Source organism: Juglans regia, chromosome 9, assembly GCF_001411555.2.
Source record: "Juglans regia cultivar Chandler chromosome 9, Walnut 2.0, whole genome shotgun sequence".
NCBI lineage: Eukaryota > Viridiplantae > Streptophyta > Magnoliopsida > Fagales > Juglandaceae > Juglans > Juglans regia.
This window is the reverse complement of record NC_049909.1, coordinates 3764770-3788487: the sequence shown is the minus strand read 5'-3', so window position 1 is coordinate 3788487 and position 23718 is coordinate 3764770. Positions and strand designations below refer to the sequence as shown.

General features: G+C 38.7%; 1 pseudogene; it reads left to right on the top strand.

Annotated features, from left to right (window-relative positions):
* Positions 1 to 210: 210 nt before the first annotated feature.
* Positions 211 to 23718, top strand: part of LOC108996180 — a 31309-nt pseudogene continuing 7801 nt past the window's right edge.

Sequence of the window (23718 nt, the reverse complement as noted above, 5' to 3'; positions counted from 1 at the left end):
GATATGGAAGACCTTCCTAACTGCTTAATGTCTATGTAATAGTGCAAGTTATGAATGAAAGAGGTTTTGAGAAAAAAAAAAAAAAAATCTCCTATGTCCTCAAGTTCCGTTCTTTAATTCTGATTGAAGTACCAACGTTCCATTAGAAATAAGTTTTAAAAGAAGGGCCCCCAAAGGACCAAAGGCAAAGTGGTTCTCTCTGACCCAAAAATGCAGAGGTTTCTCTCTCTCCAGGTTGCCTCAAACCTCCCCAAGAAACTCTCTAACACCTCCACTTCCTCTTCACTTCTCCATGCTCGCCGTTTCATACCCTTCTATTCCGCTATCAAACCGAATAACCCAGCCCAAAACCAACTTCTCTGCTCTTTTCACCCATTTCACCACCAGTCTCTTTCGCGGCATATTTTTTCAGGGAAATCTATTTATGGGTTTCTCTCAAAGCCGGCGATTGCAAAGCAGTTCTTGTCCACAAATAATCTCTTGCGGGCCTGAAGCAAGAGTGTTGCAGATTGTAGAGTTCGGTTTGTTGGAGCGAAATTTCATAGGCAGAGCTTTGGGTTCAACCCGAGTTTTGATTCTCGTAGGCATGGCTGGTAATGTGTTTGCTCTGTGCTTAAGAGTCTGTTTGCTTAGACATTATAAGAAAAAGGAAGAACATTTGGTATTTCTTTTGTGGAATCTTATTTTGTTCTCTCTGCATCCAAGCATTTTCTATAATGTTCATCTGTCCGGGAAAAAGCACACAATGTAGTCATTATGTGAACCGGAAATCGAGACTTTTTAGATTTCTCAAATTTAGCGCGAACTTTTTAGCCCGAAAAAACTTGTGTAATATTCCTGAGAAGAATATATAGAGCCCTTTTTTTTTTTATGCTTCTGGGTTTATGGTGGATTTTATTTGTAAAAGAGTAAAGGCTGTATACCAAGGCCAGAAAAGGACAGTGCGTGTCAGATAGGGGTGTAAATGCACAATTTCCATTTTTGGTAAAACACTCCATTGCTCTTTCTGTTTGTACCAAAAGCACCTGTCTTCTAAACCAAAACTTCATTTCTCTTCAGTTTCTGATCTTACTATTTTGAATTTAAGATTTAAATTTTATTTTTTGTAATTTAGTTTTAAAATGCAAATCTATCGTGATATTTTTTAAGAGAAATTTTATTTCTAGTAAAAAATTACGTATGCAGTCTTATTTACGAACGAAGATAAAATGAAAAAAAAATTATTTTAAAAATAATATTATTATAATATTATTTTATTTTTTAAACTATGTTCTCACATCAATAGTCCCAAATGAAAATTACACGTAAACCTAAATTTTTTAATGAGTTCTGCAACGAGAAGTCTTTCTATTTTTAAAAATGTTTTGGGTCCCAATTTCGGATTCAAATGTGTCCCCAATTTTTTTTTTTACTTAAAAATTTAGAAAATATTTTTTAATAATGTTGTAAAGTTTTTATTTTTTTTAAAAATATTTATGATAATTAAAAAAATATATAAAAAAAATTAAATGTACTGTTCGGTGAAGAATTCGGACTACCTTTTCGGTAGCAGAACTCTTCTATTTTGCACACCCTGCATACAACAAACAGATCGGCGTAAGGAAAGAAGGAAAAAAATTGCTCGAGTGTCTATCCAATTGTGGCGGAGCATTAGCAATTTAGCAAGTTTACTCTCTCTCTCTCTATCTCTCCTCCAAAATCAGGCCTTTTCTTCATTATTTCTATTCCACTCTCTGTCTGTTTTTTCACTGCAAACCAACCAAAAGATTGAGAAACGTGAGCTGTGTGAATCTAAGTACATGGGTCCAAACCTATTCAATGTTTATATAAGCAGGCCGGTCCAAATCCTCCAAACCCTTAATCCTTTGAAGAACATCCCCATTTCGTTCATATCCCCATAACGCTGACGAAGATCCATTTCTGCCGGAATGAGCCTTTCCGTAGATCCTTTCCGCAACTTGTGATTGCCTGAGGATGTTTTCCGTTGAATGGCTGAAAGAGAAGAGAACTTCCCTCTCAAACGAGAACGTGAAGAGAACTTTGCCTCTAAGAAGTTTTTCGAGCCTATGGAGAAAGAAATGCGGAGTTTTAAACAGGGGTAAAATTGACTATCTCACTCCGTGACGTGGGAAGTGTGGGGGTATGCAAAACAGGAAGATGATAGTTACGATTCTTTTACTATCTATTTATTATTATTTTTATTTAATTATTTTTAATTTTTTATTTTACTTAATAATTAAGAAAATAATTATTCATAAAATTATATATTTTTAAAATTTTTTTAAATGATTTGATGTTAAAAAAAAATATTTAAAAAAATGATAAAAAAAGAAAAACACTATAAATAATAAATTGGTTGTAAAATGGTAGTGACAGGCCGTGCAAAATAATTGGGCTTCTGAAAAGAATTTTCATTTTTTTAATATGAGGGTCGTGATATTGTGCCGCTAGTGCTATTTTTCTGACCTTAATACCCTTCTTGTTTGTAAATATAATTTGACTTAACTGTAAAAAAAATCATAGGATCTCTAGTATTCCTTGTAATAATTTTACAAGTTATTTCTACTTTAAATCAGGAAAATCTATTTTTATTTATTTATAGATTACCAGTTTGTGTGTTAACTTCATAAAAAATGGATAGGTTTCAATATTGTAATCCATTGTTAGAATGGGACACTTCTGCTCTTATATAGTTTGCAATTTAAAACTGTTAAGTTCTTCTATGTCAACCAGTTCTCTCCTCCTGTTGTCAGGAGATCATGGTTGCAAGGATTCACTGTTGATGGTGTGCTTTATGGCTTGATTATGGCTAATGTAGCTGTTTTTATGTTATGGCGTGTCGCAGATCCTCAATTTATGAGGAAAAACTTTATGGTGAGTCATTTTTAAACTATATGCTGCTTAATCTTTTTTTGATAGTTAAACAAAAATTTTATTGATAATAAAGAATTGGCATAGCCCAAGTAGATGGGATGAATATAAGAACCACACCTAGTTAAGAAGGATAAGTAGATGCAAGGAAGTCATGAAAGCTTAGTCAATTGAAATCTATAGCTAGCAAGCAAAGGAACAAAATGTTGAAAAAGAGGCATTTAAATTCTTCCATTCTCCTTTCTCAATCTTCAAATTTCCGACCATTCTTTTCCTTTCAAATGCACAGCAAAAGACAAATGGAAGTCATCTTCCACATGACTTTTCTTTTCTTTTCTCTTTTTTTTTTTAATAAAAAGTCAGGGCCCCATGTCCAGTAGGGCCCCTACCCCGAGTATTATTAAAGATCCATCACTTATGGCGGAGGAACACCGTGGAAACAAAACACTCAACCACCTAAGCTTACAAAACAAAAAACACACAATCATTTCCAAACCAATGTTGTAACGCCCCAATGGAAGACCCAAACCACATGACCTATATTCCAAAAGGACTAATCAATAATACAATTGGAACCCCATTGTAACCTTATAAATAGTAAGAACTTCTCATTCTCAAGTAATGTGGGATCCTATACACCACCTACCCTTATCCATATCCTATGGAAGTATCACAATCTACCTCCCTTAAATCCCCGACGTCCTCGTCGGGCTTATCCATTGTAGGTGACATGGCTGAAGTCCCACATTTCTGGTTGGGATAGTTTCTGATACCATTTGTAACGCCCAAATGGAAGACCCAAACCACATGACCTATACTCCAAAAAGACTAGTCAATGATACAATTGAAGTCTCATTGGAACCTTATAAAGAGCAATAACTTCTCATTCCCAAGTAATGTGGTTTTCCATACACCACCTTTCCAAACAAAAATCCGTGAACAACCAACCTCATTTCTCTCTAATAAAAGGAATTCCCAAACGATCCATACACATCAATCCTCTCAACCGAGGTTTTAATATTTCTGCACCAATAAAATCCATAGTGACTCCATGCGACCCTTCTTTTGCCAAAAAATCCGTTGCTATATTTGCTTATCGAAAAATATGCTTAAATCGTACATTGAGCTCATGAACAAGTTCTTTAATCTCCTCCCAAAACTCTCATAGAAACCAAAGTCCACAAATTCTAGAAGCAAGCCAATTTATGATAACCATCAAATCCGATTCTACTAAGACATCCTGTGCAAACTTAAACGTTTACATAACCGAAGCCCATCAAGTAAAGCTTGACACTCTGTGATAGTATTAGATGCAACGCCGTAGGAGTGCGCAAAACTTCCTATAACTCTACCATTGGAATCTCGGATGACCCCGCCACCCCCTGCCTCTCCCAGATTGTTACAAGCACCACTGTCTACGTTAAGCTTCATCCTACCTATTGGCGGCAAGCTCCATTTAATAAACGAAGCTCTTTTTTTATGAATAGGGCAAATCGCAATATTTAAGCTCTCCATCACCGACCTCTCATTCTTGCTCATATGCTGAAATTTTTTCCGATTACAAGCAGCATTTTTATGTAAAAACTTCACAGTTTTGATAACATCTTCTATTTTAAACAACACACCTTCCATTCTAGCCTCACAACGAGACTTCCATAAAGTCCAGGAAATAATAATGGGAAGAGCTCCACAAATCCACCCAGCTTGAGATTGAGCTGTCGCTCGCTGCCACCAATAAGACACCATACGCTCCTAGTTTCGGATTCGCGGCAATCTTATCTGACAAAGATCAGCAAAAAACTTCCATACCTTTTGAGCATTTGTCCCCTCACATAAAATATGATGCATAGTTTCCACTTGAGGCGCTACAACAATGGCATTTAGAGACCAACGGGATGCCTAGACGTTGAATAGAATCATCAGTCGGCACAGCTCCTCGCTTCGCCCTCCAACATAAGAAAGACATTTTATTGGGTATGTCCACTTGCCAAAGCTACTTTCTCCATTCACAAACTTGACCACGTTGCCTAGAAATATCCTAGGCAGATTTAGTGGTGAAATCTCCATCCACAGAATGCTTCCATACCAACACATCCCTCCCCTGCCAAATCCTCACACCTGATTCAGAAATTAGCTGCAATACCTCAGGCCTTACCAGGTTCTGAATTTCTTCAAGTTTCGGCTCCCTATCATCAATTACTTCAGCTATCGTCAGATTACAACTTCCTACCATCGGACAAAGACTTCTCAAAGGACCACACCCCATCCAATTATCCATCCAAAAATTTAACTGACCATTCCTAACCAACCATTGAGAGTTCAACATCACGTTTGGCAATAACGCTGTAATTCCCTTCCAGAGCCGGGAACCTTTGTTTACTTGCGTTATGTTATAAATATGATCTGCCCAAGGTACTTTTTTAGGAAAAATTCTGCTCACATAGATTCCCCCTTTAGTAATTTCCAACCAAATTTCATAAGTAAATAATCTTGCACCTCCATCAAATCTCTAATGCCAAGGCCTCCCTCCTCCACTGGCTTACAAACACTCCTCCATGATAACCACTTGCGATTTTTAATCTCCATCGAAGAGCCCCAAAGAAAATCAGAAAAGACTTTTTTAGGCGTTGCAAACACAACTTTCGGCACCTTCAAAACATATAACATATGGATTGGCATGTTGTTCAACACATTTTTAATAATAATGATCTTCCCCCCAAAAGATAAAATCTCACTTTTCCAACCTGCTAACTTTTTCTGAATTTTTGCCAATAAAAAATCAAATAATCTAATCTTCAACCGCCCCACGTAAAGTGGAATTCCCAGATATAGACAAGGCCATGATCCTTCTTCAAAACTGGAAATCAGCTTGAGGCTATTTTTCCTATCCGTAGAAATGGTACATGAGAAAAAATTAGTAGACTTACTCGGGCTAATCGACTGGCTAGACATATTTTCATACCGGTGCAAAGTTAACATAAAATTCCGGATGGACACCTTTCCACCATTTGCAAAAATCAGGATATTGTCCGCATACAACAAATGAGAAATAACGGTACCCCCACCCGGATGGTAAGGTTTAATATGACCCACACTAAATTGTTGATGTAGCATACGAGAGAGAATTTCCTGAGACAAAATAAAAAGGTATGGCAATAAAGGATCACCTTGCTGTAAGCCACGCAAAGCCTTAAAAAAACCTTTAGTGCATCCATTCAACATCACCAAGTAATACGGAGAAGCACTCGCATTATAAACTAGATTTCTCCAATTATCAGAGAAACCCAATCTACGTAAAACTTCCAATCGGGCCCATTTTCGCCTTCCTCCAAGTCTTCCATTACACCAAGATAAACAATTTCCTTTGAAAGGGAGATCTAGCAAAGCACAATCGTTAATGCACCCATTAAAATCAATCTTAGCCCGAGAAGCCTGTAGCAAGCCCTCAACTTTTTCACTATCATTTCGGAGATGGAAACCCAACTGGTCGAGTTGAAGGCAACAATAGCTTACTTGTCTATGAAAATAGACTTAATTTTAGCTGGAGACAACAGAGTTATAAGAAACGAGATGGACCCAAACCCTTTAAACTCTAATGGAAAACGGAAAATCAGATTCGGCCCTGTCCCCATAACCAGGTCGAGGAGAGTATGGTGGGTCAAAAGGAAATCTGGAATATTTGAAAAGGGGTCTACATCCAGTTTCGGCATTGAGACATTAGTAATGGAATGCCATTCGCCTCTTGTTACACCCTTGGTCCCTGAAAAAGCTATGACTCCCTCGTCGGAGTTGAACGAAAATGGTGTACTGCCGAGGTCTGAAAGAGATGTAGAATCCGATACCACCCTAGAGGTGAAGGAACTTGCTATCACCCCTGAATCTCCAATGTGCCTGAAACCATTGGAGAGAATCGATAGAGTTGTTGGAGAACCAATGAGCTTGGCGTTGGTGCCTTGTATAGAGGAATGTCCAGCGGCGGGAGTGCAATTGGATGCTGTGTCTGGGAATAATGTTGCTCCCTTGGTTTTTCTTCTTCCAATAGCAGATTGGATTCTGCCTAAAGTTAGCGAGATTCAGCAGTTTGTGAGAATTTCACATGGAGGATGTGAAGACCAATTTAAAGAACTAATTACTGCGATTGAGGCAAGCCACGAGCTTGGAACCAAATCAAGTTTCAAGAAAAGCAAGGAGTCTTCATTGGACAATCAACTACGACACTAAGAGTGGTAGCTCAACTACAGGAAAGTCCAAAGGGAGGGCATTGTGAAGTTTTAGTTCTAAAGGAGGAAATAAGAGGTTGGGGTTGGGTTTTCGGGTAGCGTTTTAGTTCTACAGGAAACAAGGGGTTGGGGTCGGGCTTAGTGTATTTTGGGTTGTTTTTCACGGGTTTTTTGGGTCATTGGGGTCAATGGGCAATGTGTTTTCTTGTATACATCAATATACTTGGTTATTCCTTTTTGATATATATAATATTTTTACTTATAAAAAAAAAATATTAAAATCCCCTCCAATGAGCCATGGAAGCCCTTGAGAGTCTTGCAATCTGAGATAATCCCATAGCTCTAGTCTTTGATCACGGAAACAACTGGCATTCACAAAAGATGTCAACACACGCCTATTACCATAAGAGAACCAGCCCGAAATAGCTTGTGCTGTAGTTTAAATCAGCTCGAACTCAAGCTCTTTTGCCCAAAACAACCATATTTTCCCACCCACGTTCGAATTATTAACAAGATGGTAAATGCAACCATGTCGCCCATCTACTACATTTATTCGCATTAAGAAAAGGTTCCAAAATAGCCACTAACAATGGATGGCTTTTATTCAAAATACGCCGAAGCCTATGTTTCAACGAAATAATTCCCCTAATATTGCATATGAGTATAGACATAAAAAAAATCAAATAAATTTTTTGGAACGCTTACAAAGCTCCAGGACAACGATAGACTTTCTCTTTTCTTACCCCCTTTACATTTTTCAAAGGAACATCTATTGCTGGATCAGGATAAAAAATTTTTGCAGCCAACTCATTTAACTCACATTCTTGTTCCACATTAGAAACCGCCCGACATAGAGCATCCTCAATAATATCGTTAACTGCAAAAAATCTACTCTTCCCAACCCTCCTAACTCAAACTCCAAGGCCTCATCAACCACCCTCAGCAAGCTCCTAGGAACAGAATTAGCGGTTTTCTGCAATGCCTCTTCCTCTAAAACCTCTTTAGCCATATCACACCATTTTTCTGAATTCACTACAGGCGTTTGGGTATGTGAGAAATCATCCATCACACCATCTTTCTCATCATTTTGCTGCCAGTGATTCACAGATGTGCTCGAGCTGCACACGTAAGATATATGCATCTCAAGGTTAGCCATTGCCACAACCAGATCAGCTTCTCTAATAATAGCCTCACAATTCTCATGTACCACTCCCAACTGTGAGATAAATAAAATTGTATCCAATCTACCCGATTGTGCATTTTTTCGAACCTGGATACTCTCCAAAATTGCCTGACACCGAGACCTTGACGCCTCCCCAATCTCTACCTGCGCAATAGGCCTCTGTTCCTTTCTATCCTTAAGATTGACCTCCTTCCACGTTAGTTTTCCCGATTTCTTATTACCACCTCTTGGCACTACATTCATTTGCTGCTTAATATCCCGACCTTGTTTGCATCTGAGTTTTGTGTGACCCTGTTTGTGACAAGAGCTGCAATAACTCGGCACCGCCTCATAAAAGACTTCCTGAAAAAGACTAGAACTCCCATGTGGAGAACCCAGCCAAAAAGAATGCCTCAAAGGAGCATAAATATTTACCTCCACATAAATTTGAGCCGCCTCCGGTCGAGAAACACAAGCCATAGCGTTATCCCGCTTCAGATATTTACCAAAGCCATCACCAATACTACGCAATATTGATTCCTGAAAATAATTCGGATGTAATCCCGGCAAATCCATCCACACCGGAACCCAAGGCGAATCCCATCTTCCACATACTCCGGAGTCCAGTGAAAAACTTGAAAAGGTATGCCAAGTATTTCAAAATTTCCTCTCACCATCACAAAGATAAAATCCTCTTCCTTAGCCATCTGCACCAACACATTACGTGGGTTTCTCAATTGACCAATAACTTGTCACAACCCCGCCCCGGGAAGGGCGGGATCGCGACGTAAATGCCTGTTCTTTTTCTTTTATTTTCATTTTCTTTCTTTTCTTTCTTTTTCTAGTAACATGCTATTGGCATGGACATGACACACGTGCACTCTAAATTTTTAATTTAATAAAGGGAACACTTGATAGACATTCTATTCGAACATTCATCCATAAAAGACTCTCAGAGTCCATACATTCATAAAAACATAACCCATCATCCAAAACATAATTGTTCTAGTTAGAGAAGATCCTAAGCTTTTGCCTCTCCCTCTGTAGTAGTGCCTTGCTCCCTAGCCTTTTCGTCATCACCTGGATGTTTAAAACATTTAAAACAAAAGTGAGTCGAATACTCAGTAAGTAGTACACCATGCAGTGAACATACTAGGCATCTATTCTTTTCTTTTGAAAACATGAATACATAAACATTTGCTAATCGTGACAATGCTTTCATGCATAACAATTTAAAGAATAAGCCATACTTTCATGCATAAACATTTAAGGAATAAGTAATAACTATGCTTTTATGTATAAACATTTTAAGAAATAACTATACTTTCATATTTCACTTTCTTTGGCCGGTACACACTATTACGCCCCGTGTGTTAGGGTTAGTAGTTTTCCTTTGGACTTGGATTCCGCCCGTGGCCACAGGTTGTGAATCCCTTTCAGTTAGGGGGCAGCACTGGGTGCACTTCCAGTACTACTTACCCGGCATTGCAATTTGCCCATTCATTTGGTACCCTTTTAATTCATATGGCCATTACGTATTTTCATACAATAAGACATTCATTCATTAAGTCATTTCTTTCATTCATTTAAGTCATTTCAATCCTTTTAATTTAACAGTTCATTTATGGAAAACGTCCTTTAAAAGCATGAGCTTAAACATCATTTTTCATGGCATCTATAACACATTAGTTCATAGGGACATTTTAACATCAGTTCATAGGGACATTTTAAAACATTTTCTTCACGTCATTTAAAGCATGAGTTCATAGGGACATTTTAAAACTCATTTAAAGCATCAATTGAAGCATAAGGCATGAGACATTCATTTCCTTTCCTTTGCAATCAAAACATTTTCATCATCTTTCTTAATCCAATGCACATGCATTTTTATGAACAAAATACATTTTCATGCTATACTACATATAGGGATAACCAATAAGTTTATTGAGAGAGCATGTATGGAAATCTCATGACTTACAACCTACGTGCATGCATTACCTTATACACATACACACAATTATAATCGATAGGGTGTTTAACAGAGGCTATCAAGAAAGAGATTGTACATACTATATACCTTTACTCTTTCTTTAGAAGAATATTTGAAAAGAGAGAGAGACATTCTTTCATAAAGAGAACTTGGTGTAAGAAGCATGGTCATAACTACTTACCTCTATGCTCCTCGATACTTCCATAATCAATATAGGTCATATTCCAATAAATAGCATAAGCGTGTTAATACTCATACAATATCCTTTAGCCCTCCCTTTAAAAGAGAAAGTCACGATATTACAATCTAACACCTCTTCTATGCTTAACATTAATCCAAATGACTACTCCTCACCTCAACTTATAAAAGAAATAACTTAAATATTAAGACATGCTAGCTGTTCATGGAGAGATTATTTTTAAAAGCTTATATGAAAAGTACTTAAGAATTCATAGGCTTCAAGCAAGGTTTTTTTGATTTAAGCTCACTTTGGGTTATGGATATGAGGAGATAAAATCTAGAAATTCTCAACAATGGGCTTTAAAATAGATTTAGCCATCTCAAGTAGGCTAAACAAGCTTAGGAAACATGCCCTTTAAATCAACTTGTGGTCCCTCATTATAAAAAGGTTAGCTTATCAACATTTTTGGACTCTTAGGTTAGGTAGAATTTAACCAAACGATGGACAACATAAATGGGCTATTTTTACTCCAATACATGGCATGTCATGGACTTAGGAATACTTGGAAAGCTTTGCATATCATAATATATCATGGACAATTAATTTCTTATATCTAAACTTGTTGAGAAGTCTCACACGGCTTATGAACAAACCCATCCTGGTATTTATAAAAAGTTACCTCACTCCTCCTATTAGGCCTTATATGGGGAGAAATGGGTATTTCTATATGGTATCAGAGGAGGTTAACCTATGACCGATGATGGGCTTCTGCAACCTACCCACGATGATGGTACCGGAAATACTGGCCCACACGTGAGGGGGTGTGTTGAGAAGTCCCACACGGCTTAGGAACAAACTCATCCTGGTCTTTATAAGGAGTTACCCCACTCCTCCTATTAGGTCTTTTATGAGGAGAAATGAATGTTTCTATAAAATGAGTGTCTCTATATGGTATCAGAGCAGGTTAACTTATGACTGATGATTGGCTCCTGCGACCTACCCACGATAATGGTACAGGAAATACAGGTCCACACGTGAGGGGGCGTGTTGAGAAGTCCCACAAGACTTAGGAACAAAATCATCCTAGACTTTATAAGGAGTTACATCACTTCTCCTATTAGGCCTTTTATGGGGAGAAATGAGTGTCTCTATATGGTATCAGAGCAGGTTAACCTATGACTGATGATTGACTCCTGCAACCTACCCACAATGATGGTACCGGAAATACCGGTCCACACTTGAGGGGGTGTGTTGAGAAGTCCTAAATGGCTTAGGAAGAAACTCATCCTGGACTTTATAAGGAGTTACATCACTCCTCTTATTAGGCCTTTTATGAGGAGAAATGGGTCTCTATAAAACTAACTAAGCTATAACCTATTCACATAAGCAATATTTAATTAGTTTAGATAAAACCTCCTATTAAAATTAAAGTAGCATAAAGTATGACAAAGTCACCCATTAAGAAATTTTAAAGTCTTTAAATACTTAAACTTATGATTTACTCACTTAATACTTTTTAAAAGCAAGATGTAAAATTATAGAACCAAGCAAACCTTTAAACCAAACCTCTAGCATCCTAAAATTAGATTACCAACCAAATCTCAACACAAGGCACATGATAACAACATATATAATTTAAAATCACTTTAATCATCACCTATGATTAAACCAAATTTAATAACAACATAGTATTTTCGAAATATAGGAAAATACATAGCAAAACAACTATAATACCATTCGGTTTGGGCAAAAAATAGGGCATACATATTTAGTTGCAATATGAGAAATTAACCACATCAAAACACAAGCTAAAACACTTAATGAGCTTGCAAAATCACATTAAAAATAAATAAGTCAAATTAGGATTTTTACCTTAAGCTCTTAGCTCCTTCCAAAACACAAGTGGAAGACCAAATAGAGGGACAACCGTGTGGATGAAGAGCAACACGATATCACTGTTTTAAACCCCAAAACCGAAACATCATAGGTAAGAAAATAGTGAAACTTGAAACCCACATGTAAATCATAGCAGGGAATACCAAAAGTATATTACCTTCAAGATTTCACCCTTTGAAAGGTGAAAATCAAGCTTGAGTTCCAAGTTTTGAGGCAAAAACCGAAAATGAATATGGAGAGAATATACTCGTATGGCTTGGAGAGGATGAGAGGAAAATATTTTTCTTTGTCCCTTGCTATGGAGTCACAAGCTTGAAGGAGATGAGATGAACTTACTTTCTTAAAGATGGAAAGAGAAGAGGAAGAAATAGGTGAAGGTTGGCTAATGCTTGCTTGGAGAGGAAGATGAAGTTTTCTATTTTCCTTGGGTGACGGTCGATGGGTATTGGGGAATGCCTTAGGACAATTTTTATTTTTCTCTTCTCTCTTTTTGACTTGCCTTAGACGATGGGTGCAATAGCTTCCTTAGGAAGCTTATGGGTCAAAGGGCTTGATGGCTTACTTTAGAAGCCTATGGGTGAAAGGGATAAGAGAGACTTTCTGCCTTAGTCAAAGCTTATCACATAAGCTTCGAAGATTGATGGTGGAGATCTATCCACCTCAAGGATGCTTTTCACTTACGAATCCAATGATAGAGAATACTTGGGCCATTTCTGAAATGAATAAAATTAAAGGGCTTAAGGGAAAATATTTCAAAGTCATAAAAATAATACCTTTGATTTATTTTAATAAATCATATTTTAAAAATAAAGCATACTCATCTTAAAATAAAATAATTAAAAATAATAAAAATCTTTATCTCAAAATATTTAACTTAAAGAATTAATAAAATGACGTAAAGACCTATGAGTAGGACTCGGATATTACATAATTGGTACTGCTTTCAACCCCCACCGATTATTTATAAGGCCCCGAATATGATCAAGTGAAGGTCTTCGACATAATAACTTCAAGAAAAAGTATTCGCATCAGCCTCTGCTTGGCATCAGCCAAAACACACCCCACGTGTCAATCGGTTTTACCGTTTGATTTTTTTCCTCTCGTTGCAATCAACAGTTTGATGTGAGAGAGAACACTTGAGAAGAGAGAGAAGTGAGAGACGTTGAGGAGGCAGAGCGTGAGAGCTTGATGAGAGAGAGGGGTTTGATGAGAGAGAGAGAGGGGTTTGATGAGAGAGAACTAATGAGAGAGAGAGCTTGAGGAGAGAGAGTTGATGAGAGAGAGAGCTTGAGGAGAGAGGGAGAGGTCTGAGAGAGATCTTGAGGAGAGAGGGAGAGGTCGAAGAGAGAGAAAGCTTGATGAGAGAGAGGTGATGAGAGAGAGAGCTTGTGAGAGAGGTCGAAGAGAGAGAAAGCTTGATGAGAGAGAGAGGTCGAAGAGAGAAAGCTTAATGAGAGAGAGGTGATGAGAGGGAGAGCTTGACGAGTGAGAGAGGTCGAAGAGACAGAAAGCTTGATGAGAGAGAAATGATGAGAGAGAGAGCTTGAGGATTGAGAGAGGTGGAAGAGAGAGAAAGCTTGATGAGAGAGAGGTGATGAGAGAGAGAGCTTGAGGAGAGAGAGACATAGATGAGAGAGAGATAGATGAGAGAGAAGCATCTGACATTTGAAAAAAATAAAAAATAAAAAGTGTGTGTAGTGTGCATCGAAACAGTTGCGGATCCCTAGCAAAGCTCCTTCTGCTTTTGAGAATACAAAAACCATTTCATCATCTTGAAACTTTGGAGCACGATGTGGTATGTTAACGTTCAGCAGCAGTAGAGGATTTGATCCCACCACATCGGCAAAATGCCTCCCTAAAGCTTCCACTAAATCCTTCCCCTTCGTATTAGTCACCCACTGCTTTGTAGAACGAATCCGAACCTCCCCTTCTCTCACGAAAGCCCTAGGATGCCTCAAAGTCGAGAGAAAAAATTCGCCCTAGCCATGTCAGCTTTTATATATATATATTCTCACTTCTTCCACACGACTGCATTTTGTGGATTGCCATATAACTCTCTCCAACTCAAGAAAAGGCCTACCACCCTCTTGGGCATTACCCATCAACTTCATAGTAGAGTAGCAAGTGGTCAACTGATTTCCCACTCTTCTTGCACACGCAACATCAATCCATCACAATGACATTGCACTTCCTTAGGTTGTCAATGGTTAAATTCTTCACTAAGGAAGCTATCCCAGCAAACAATGGCTTTTAGTGACGCCTTACTCCAGATACTTTTCCAAGCAAAGGGAGAATTCACTTCAGAAGTGAGGACCTTGTAAAATGAGCTTAAGTGAATTTCCCTTTCTTGGAAGCGCTCCAAAGCATTTTGTTTGTGCTTCCAGCTCCAAGATCAATAGAGGATCACAAGGTGAAGAAATTGGTGAAGGCCCCTATCTCCTAAATTGAAATCTGCTTTGAACAAACTTACCATCCCACTGAAGAGAGCCATATAAAACTTCAAATGAATCAGCCATTGAAGCCACCTCACGAGAAATCCCATGGACTATTGGGAAAGCATTCTTGAGCACCCTGTCCCTACACCATAAATCATGCCAGAGCTTGATCCTGGAACCATCACCCATCTCCACTTTAGGGTGTTTAGTGAACAGACGCATCATTTTCTAATATATTTCCACAGACCCACGCTATAGGTCCATTTACCTCTTTCATGCACCCTCCCCCCAAACACTAAGTCAATTACCTCCTTCCACAAAGCATCCCTCTCCTATTGGAAACACCACAAAAAATTTCCTAGTAGGTCTTGATTGAATCTAAGTAAGTTTTGAACTCCCAATATTCCCCTGGAAACCAGAGAGCATACCTCATCCCAATTAATAAGGTGTAACACCCCGCTTTCCAAAAAGACATTTTACAATTTTCAAGGAGCCAGTGTGCTACTACTAAACTTGAATTTAAAACTTTTTTTTTAACAACGCGCCAGATGCGAAAGTTTCCATAAATAAAACAAATTTTAATGAATACTGAAAATCCAAAATAGAGTCTGCAGAAGCACTTATTTAAAAAATACGGAAGTCTCATGTGCTTATCAAAATAATTTATTTAAACTTTAAACCATAAAAATAATCACAGCATAATCTGTCTAGGCTTTTGCCTCACAGCCCGGAGTCTAGTCCTGTCCTGCAGTCTCATCCTCATAAATGTTATCACCTGGGGTAGTTTAAGAACATAAAAAAAAACTAAAATGAGTCGAATACTCAATAAGCAAGACATTATACAGTAAACATAATAAACATAAGGTTTCTAAAAAAAAAACGTGCATATTTATAAATACATTCATAAATAACATGAACATGAACATTAACTTATCTTTCACTTGTCATAGGCTGTTACTCACTGTTGACCCCCGTGAGTTAGGGTTAGCGAATCTAAATAGATTTCGATTCCGCCCGTGGCCGCGGGTTGTGGAATCCATACATAAGGAAGACATACTGGGTGCACTACCAGCATGCAAGACCTGGCAATGCAATATGCCCATAACATAGGTACCGTTTCCATATCATAACATAGGCCGTTACATATTTTATCATAATCATATTTTGTCATAATCATACTTGCATACTTGTAATATCATAGATTTCAAAAGAAATCACATGCATACTTGTCATATCTTGTCATATCATATCATAGATTTCAAATGAAATCACATTATTTCATAAATGTCGTGATACATGTTTCATCGCATAAAATCATGATTTTTCTTAAATAACTTAATGCATAATACTTCACATAAAATCATGGATTTTTCATAATTTTATCATGTCTTGTGTACGTAAAAAGGGGCTTCCAATGAAGGGCATACATGCATAATATCTTTTATAAAAAGACAAGCATTTCACCGTACATATGGGTAAGAATATGATCATGCTACTTACCTTGCAGCGTTAATCCACTATTTTCGACGCATAGTCGGTCGCCTATAAAAATAAACACGAAATTTTCATAAATTTCTAATTAAACCTATGACTTTATTTAAAACCTAAACTACTAAAATAGTCTATATTTTCTAAACCTAGATTCTTCCTTACACTAAAATATTCTCATCTTTTAATCCTAAATAGACATAGGTATTTTTGGGAAAACATCATAGTGGGCATGGGCATTTTGGGAAAGTCTGAAAATAAAACACATAAAATAGGGAAGAAGGCAGCTTACGGGACAAGAATAAAAACAGTTTACGGAAGTGGAGGGTGGTGCGATGCTCACCGAGAGAGAGGCTGAGTGCGACGAAGGGTCATGGTGGCTGGATGAGTTTCACGGTGGCTAGGAGTGGTCTGCGTCGTGCTGGGCTTCTCCGGCAGTGGTGCGGCAGAAGAGAGAGAATGAGTGAAAGAGAGTTTACGGGATGAATGAGAGGGAGAGGAAACGGTGTGAACTTACAGAGCAAGGGTGGCGGCTTGCTGTGGCATCACTGGGCAGTGGAGGCTAGATCTCCAGCGTCGTCTGTTGCTGTCGACGGTGGCGTCGCGGCCCACTAGTGGCAGAACGTGGCTCTCGTTTTGGGCAAGGATAATTCCTCTGTTTTGGTGAAGTAAAACAGAGTATTGTTCGTGTGGTTTCTCAACGGCTGGGCGACGGTGGTGGTGGGTAGAGCTTTGGTTGCTGTGTGTGGGGAAGTTGGTGGTTCTCGGTTACGCGTTGGCTGAGGGCGGAGCGTGAGCTAGGGGTGTTGGAGGGTGAACGTTAGGTGGTGAACTCGGGTAGCCGTGCTGCGGGACTGAACGTGGGGCTGTGGCTGTGGTTTTCGGTGGTCGTCACGGAGAAGGTCTTGGGTGGTCTGCTGGACAAACTAAGGGGAGGTGGTGGGGGTTGTTTTCCTGGACGTGTGTTGCGGTTTTGAGGGGAGGAGGTTTGTGAAAGGTGCTTTGTGTGCGTGAGTGTATTTAGACGTTGACGGCAGTGACTATGCCTTTCATGTAGAGGAGGGCTTAACTTATTTATAAACCTAGCTGGTTGAGAGCCAAGAGGAAAACCCTAGGATGAGAAACGTGAATGCGGAGGAAACGGATGAAGCCGTGCATGCATTGTTTTGATACGTGATTGGAAGACTCATGGTGGAGGACTTGCGGCTTGCAGTTTTGGTGAGTGAAACGTGTATATGTATATATGTTTGAAAACCTAAAAGAAAATCCTAGATAAAAAGAGTTGTGAATTTGCATGTGAGTGGATTATTGAAATTTATAGAAGAAAAATTCGGTAAGGAGGAGTTTTATAATGAAAATGACTCATGAGCTTGTAGAGAAAAATAATAATAATAATAATAATAATAATAAGAAAAATAATAATGATGATGATGATGATAATAATAATAATAATGATAATAATGATGATAATAATAATGATGGAGTCATAATTCTAGGTTTAATAAAAATAATCTATCCGATAAATTCTTTTTTGGGCTTTAACTCATTTATTGAGCCTAATAAAATTATCTGAAATGTATCCCTAAAAATATAGGATCGGGTCGTTACATAAGATGAAACTTGAACTAATCCCAATTCCTCCCCATGAGAAATCATGTTGGAGCTTCTCCATGTGATTAGCTATACTAGAGGGAAAAGGGAACAATGATAAGAAATATGTAGGTAAATGGAAAAAAATGCTCTTAATTAAGGTGGTCCTAAAAATACATCCTCTTTCAACTAGCCAACCTATGCTCCATCTTTTCAATCAGACCTTCGCAAATTAACTGAGCCTCAAAGGAGGCTCTTGAAGGAAGACCAACGTAATTCATTAGGCAGAGTTGATACCTTGCAACCCAATATGCTAGCCAAACCCCCATGAAAGGAACATTTCCCACCGGAACTAATTTTGACTGGGCTAAGTTCACTTTTATTCCAGAATCAGTTTCAAAGAATAAGAGAATAGCCCTTGGAGAGTTAATGGCCACAGAATATTAAAGTGTCAAATGCAAGCAACAAATGATAAATGCTGAGATCTCCTACTGAAAATCTAGATAGGAAAGCACCCTCCACCTGAACTGACAACATTCTACTGAAAGCTTCCACGAAAATTACAAAAAGTAAAGGAGACAATGGTTCGCCTTGTCTAAGTCACAAGAACCACTGAAGAAACCACCAGGAGTACCATTCAGCAACACAGAGAATTGAACTGTGGAGATATACTGCATTGTCCAAGAACGCCACTTCTCCCCAAAACCACACCTCCCAGCAAATAATATAGAAAGTCCTAGTGAACATCGTCGTATGCCTTTTCCATATCAAGCTTACAAAGCAATGCTATATCTCTATATTCAGGCATTCATTTGCAATAAGCACCGAGTCTGGAATTTATTTCCCTCTAACAAACAAGCCATAATTTAGATTATGTTTTCCACACTTCTACTTGATTGGGCACTCTGTTTCTAGATTGGTTTGTGTCAGAAGCAAGCTAAGTCTTAGGATACAGCTCAAGCGGTGTCAAGAAAACTTTAAATAATATAACAAGCATGTGCTTCTGTGAGGGAAAAATGGCTTTTTTCTTTAAAGGGGATAAATAAAGTTAGCTAATAATCACATAAGGCTTTGGTACAAAGGATAGACATGTTGACAATGGCCATCTTCCAATCGGATTCAATTTAATATGATATCTTCCTAAACTCATTACATATTGATGTTCTCTGAACAGATCTCACTGGATAATATTGCAAGTGGACGACTGCATGTGTTGATAACTTTTGCATTCAGTCATATTCATGTCGGGCATATTGCTTCCAACATGATCGGATTATACTTCTTTGGAATGAATGTAAGGGTTCTTTGCTTCTGTGTCTGTTGTTTTATACTTGTGTCTGACAATTTGCAAACATCACATTTTAATCCATTTTTTAATATAATTGAAACAAATATACAATTTTTTCAATAAATAAATAATATTTAATTTTTGAATATGAACGAAAGATTCGGATTTTTCAGATTTTTTTAACAGCTTCTAGTTTGGGGATGTATGGGAATTACTAGAAATTGTATTTTTCTGTGATGAAGGTATTGATAATTGTGTTTCTCTATTTTTTTTTTGGGTGCTTAAGTGTACCAGATTACTACAGTCTACACACCTTGTCAAGCTGTTAGGTTTGTTAAGCATATCATCCTAGCTTTAGCCATACTATTAGGAGGGTGAGAGAGAAGCTTAGATTTTGTTTTCTGATGAACAAAGGGAGTTTTATCAAAGAACAACACATTTCACTTAGGATGTAAGAGCCTTTAAGCCTCATAGAAGGAGGATACATAAAAACTAAATACGAACCTTGTTAGGGTCTCACAAGGAGGTGGGGCAAAGGGCGGCGATGAGGGACACAGAGAGATGCAAGTATCGAAAGGAAGAAGATGGAAGTAAAAGTGAAGTGATGAGTTAGGGATTTAAGTTGGGAACTCGCAACGCAGCGTTTGAGAAAGGAAGATGAAGCTCACCGTTTCATGGGATGACCAGCATGACGTTGTATGAAGATGGGAGACTTAGAGAATGGCTACCTCGTAGGCTACTTGTCGTTCAAAGTAAATTGAGTCTTAGTATTGTCGTTTAGTCTTTTTGCATTCTGTTTTCAATTTTGCTTTTACTTTACACGTGTTGCAATTTCCTTTGTCACGTTTGTTATCCCTGCAAGGATATGTAGTGGAACGAACGTCTGAATAATCATCTGAACCATTATTGAAGAAACATCTAGAATTTGGAGGTCAAGGGCCCTCGAAGAACCCTTTGGCAATCTGATTCCTCAGTTGCTTTTCATCAAATAGTTGTCTTGCTAGTTCTTTGATTGTGAATTCATTTACATTCCCATTCTATTTACACTAAAAACCATACTCTAACCTAGAAAACTGCCTACAACCCTCTCTTAAACCCAGAGAACCCTTACAATTGGTATCTAGAGCCCACGGTCCTAATGGCTGAAAATACAAGATCTAGTAAACAACAGGAAATGCTCGCTAATCATGACCACAATATTCAGGAGTTAAGGGATCAAATGCACCAGATGAATGACATGATGCGCACCATGATGGCTACTCAAAATCAGATCCAAACCCAACTTGTGACTTGGGATCCTCGTGCAGATGGAGAACAGGAACAGATGGAAAATCGACGACCACCATTTAGAGGAATCAAGCTGGAGTTTCCTCTCTTTGATGGTACAGATCCGGCGGGCTGGATTTTCAAGGCCTCACATTACTTTGATTTTCATCAAACACCTGGTGCTCATAGACTTCTCATGGCTTCCTACCATATGAATGGTGAGGCCCTTGTGTGGTATCAGGATGCTGCAGACACTGGCCAATTCACATGCTGCAAACTTTTATCCAAGCTCTTCAACTCAGGTTCGGGCCTACTGCTTACGATGATCCCATGGAGGACATCACACGCCTCAAGCAAACTTCCTCAGTTGCAGAATACAAGGCCAGATTTGAAGCTCTTTCCAACAGACTGAAAAGACTTCCAGATTCCCATAAGTTAAGCTGTTTCCTCAGTGGCCTTCGAGATGAGATTCGACTTCCCCTTCGTATGTTCAACCCAGTAAATCTAAATGCAGCATTTGGCCTCGCACGAATCCAAGAGGAATATATTGTCAGTTCAAGGAGATCAACAAAAACATGGGGGGATAAGGGCAGTACATCTTCTTTCAGTAATAACCAAGGTGGATCAACCAGTGAACAAACTTCTAGATTTACCAGACCAGCAGTACCTACAAGAAAATTTTCTTCTATGCAAATGGATGAAAAAAGAAAAAAAGGCTTGTGTTATCACTGTGAAAAGAAATGGAACCCATTGCATGTGTGTAAAACCCCTAAGTTCTACTTACTACACGGTTCAGAAGTTGCCTCCGAAGACATCACTGATGAAGTATTTTATGATTCCACGGAACCTAAAGAGACAGGGCCTAAACTACTGCTAGAAAGTAACCCAGAAATTTCTCTCAATGCACTCACTGGCACTCCTTGCCCGAATACAATGAGGGTATGGGGCAAGATTGGCACCTCTATGGTGGTTATTTTGGTGGACTCCGGAAGCACCCACAATTTTCTTGATCCTCTAATTGTTAAAAAAAATCAGTTACCTATGGATGGAGCTGGACAGCTCAAGGTACGAGTGGCGAATGGTGAGCTCTTGCAAAGTCAAGGCTATTGCAGTAATGTGCTCACTAACATACAAGGTGCCACATTCTCTCCCTCATTTCAAGTTTTATCCTTACCTGGATGTGGTGCTGTGCTGGGAGTACAGTGGTTAAAAGGCCTTGGACCAATTACTTGGGATTTTGCTAGCTTAGTGATGCAGTTTCGGTGGAAGGGTAAAATGGTGGGGTTGAAGGGCTTACAATTAAGTGATACTACTTTTGTTAATGAAGATGATAAATTTTTGTTGCAAACTGTTCACAAAGGGAAGGGACTTATTTTACAGTTAATAGATACTGAGATGGAACATCCCTCTCAGCCTTGCTGCCCAGAAACTTTTCAGTTGCTAGAACACTTTCACTAGGTCTTTCAGGAACCTGTGGGCTTGCCTCCTACCAGGTCTCATGACCACAAGATAGTTTTGAAGGATGGCACTAGCCCAATCTCTACCAGACCCTATCGATACCCCCACTACCAAAAGATTGAAATAGAAAAAATTGTCTCTGAATTACTTAGAACTGGAGTTATTAGACCCAGTTCCAGCCCCTTTTCATCTCCTGTATTATTAGTCAGAAAACATGATGGCAGTTGGCGTTTGTGTGTCGATTACTGAGGGCCTCTCAACAATGAAACTGTTAAGGATAAATTCCCAATTCGAGTAATACATGAATTACTGGATGAGTTATATGACTTAGTGGTATTTTCCAAGTTAGACCTACGGTCTGGCTATCATCAAATCAGGGTGGTACTTGAGGATGTCCATAAAATAGCCTTCCGCACCCATGAAGGCCATTATGAATTTTTGGTAATACCTTTTGGGCTTACCAATGCACCCTCTACATTTCAAGGGCTGATGAACACAGTTTTTAAACCCTTCTTGCGGAAGTTTGTGTTAGTTTTTTTTGACGACATACTAGTTTACAACAGTAGTATGGAAGAACATTTGGATCATTTACAGCAAGTCGTAAGGAACCTAGCTTATCACTGTTTGTATGCTAAAAGGTCTAAATGTTTGTTTGGGGTGAATGAAGTAGAATGTTTGGGGCATATTGTGACCGTTGGTGGGGTCAAGGCAGACCCAAAGAAGGTGGCAGCCATGCTCGACTGGCCAGTACCTAAGAACACTAAATCCTTACGGGGATTTTTAGGGCTCACTGGGTACTCTCGTAAGTTCATTAAGGGGTATGTACTCATTGCATCACCACTCACTGAATTGTTGAAACTTAACTCATTTGTATGGAGTGAAAGGGCAGCTACGGCATTTCAGGATCTGAAGGCAGCCGTGACTTCACCACCTGTATTGAGGCTGCCAGACTTTTCACAACCTTTTACACTGGAATGTGATGCCAGCGGGGGAGGCATAGGAGCTGTCCTAATGCAAGGAGGCCAACCAATAGCTTTTTTCAACAAGGCTTTAAAGGGTAGAGCTCTGACCCTATCAACTTATGAAAAGGAGTTCCTAGCACTTGCAACAGCAGTTCATAAATGGAGACCTTATCTACTGGGTCAGGCTTTCACTATCAAGACTGACCAGCAAGCCTTAAAGTTCTTACTCGAGCAGAAGGTGGGCACGGTAACCCAACAAAAATGGATTACCAAACTTATGGGATATGACTTCAACATCCAGTACAAAATGGGGAAGGAAAACAAAGTGGCAGATGCACTTTCACGAATGCATGAGTCTGAAACAGTTCCTGAAGGGTCGTTAGCTGTTATTACCTTTCCTACTCCTCTATGGATTGACGAACTAAAGCATACTTATACCACCTCAACAGACTTGCAGCAACTATTAGCCAGATTTGACAATAATCAGGAGGTGCCTACAGGGTACACACTCCAGCAAGGCTTAATCTTAAAGAAGGGAAGAATAGTGGTGGACCCTCAATCGGCTTTCAAGAGCAAGGTTCTAAAGTTTATACATGGAGATCCTCAGGCTGGACACTCAGGATTTCTTAAAACTTACAAAAGAGCCAAAAGAGATTTTTTTTGAAAGGTATGAAAAAGGATATCAAAAAGACAGTCAGGGAATGCGATGTATGTCAAGTCAATAAATCTGAGTCTATTTTAGCCCCAAGCCTTTTGCAACCACTCCCTATTCCTGCACAGGCTTGGGAAGCAATTTCTTTAGATTTTGTGGAAGGGTTACCAATGTCTCAAGGTGCAAGTGTTATACTTGTAGTGGTGGATAGATTCACTAAATATGGCCATTTTATGGCACTCTCCCACCCATATACAGC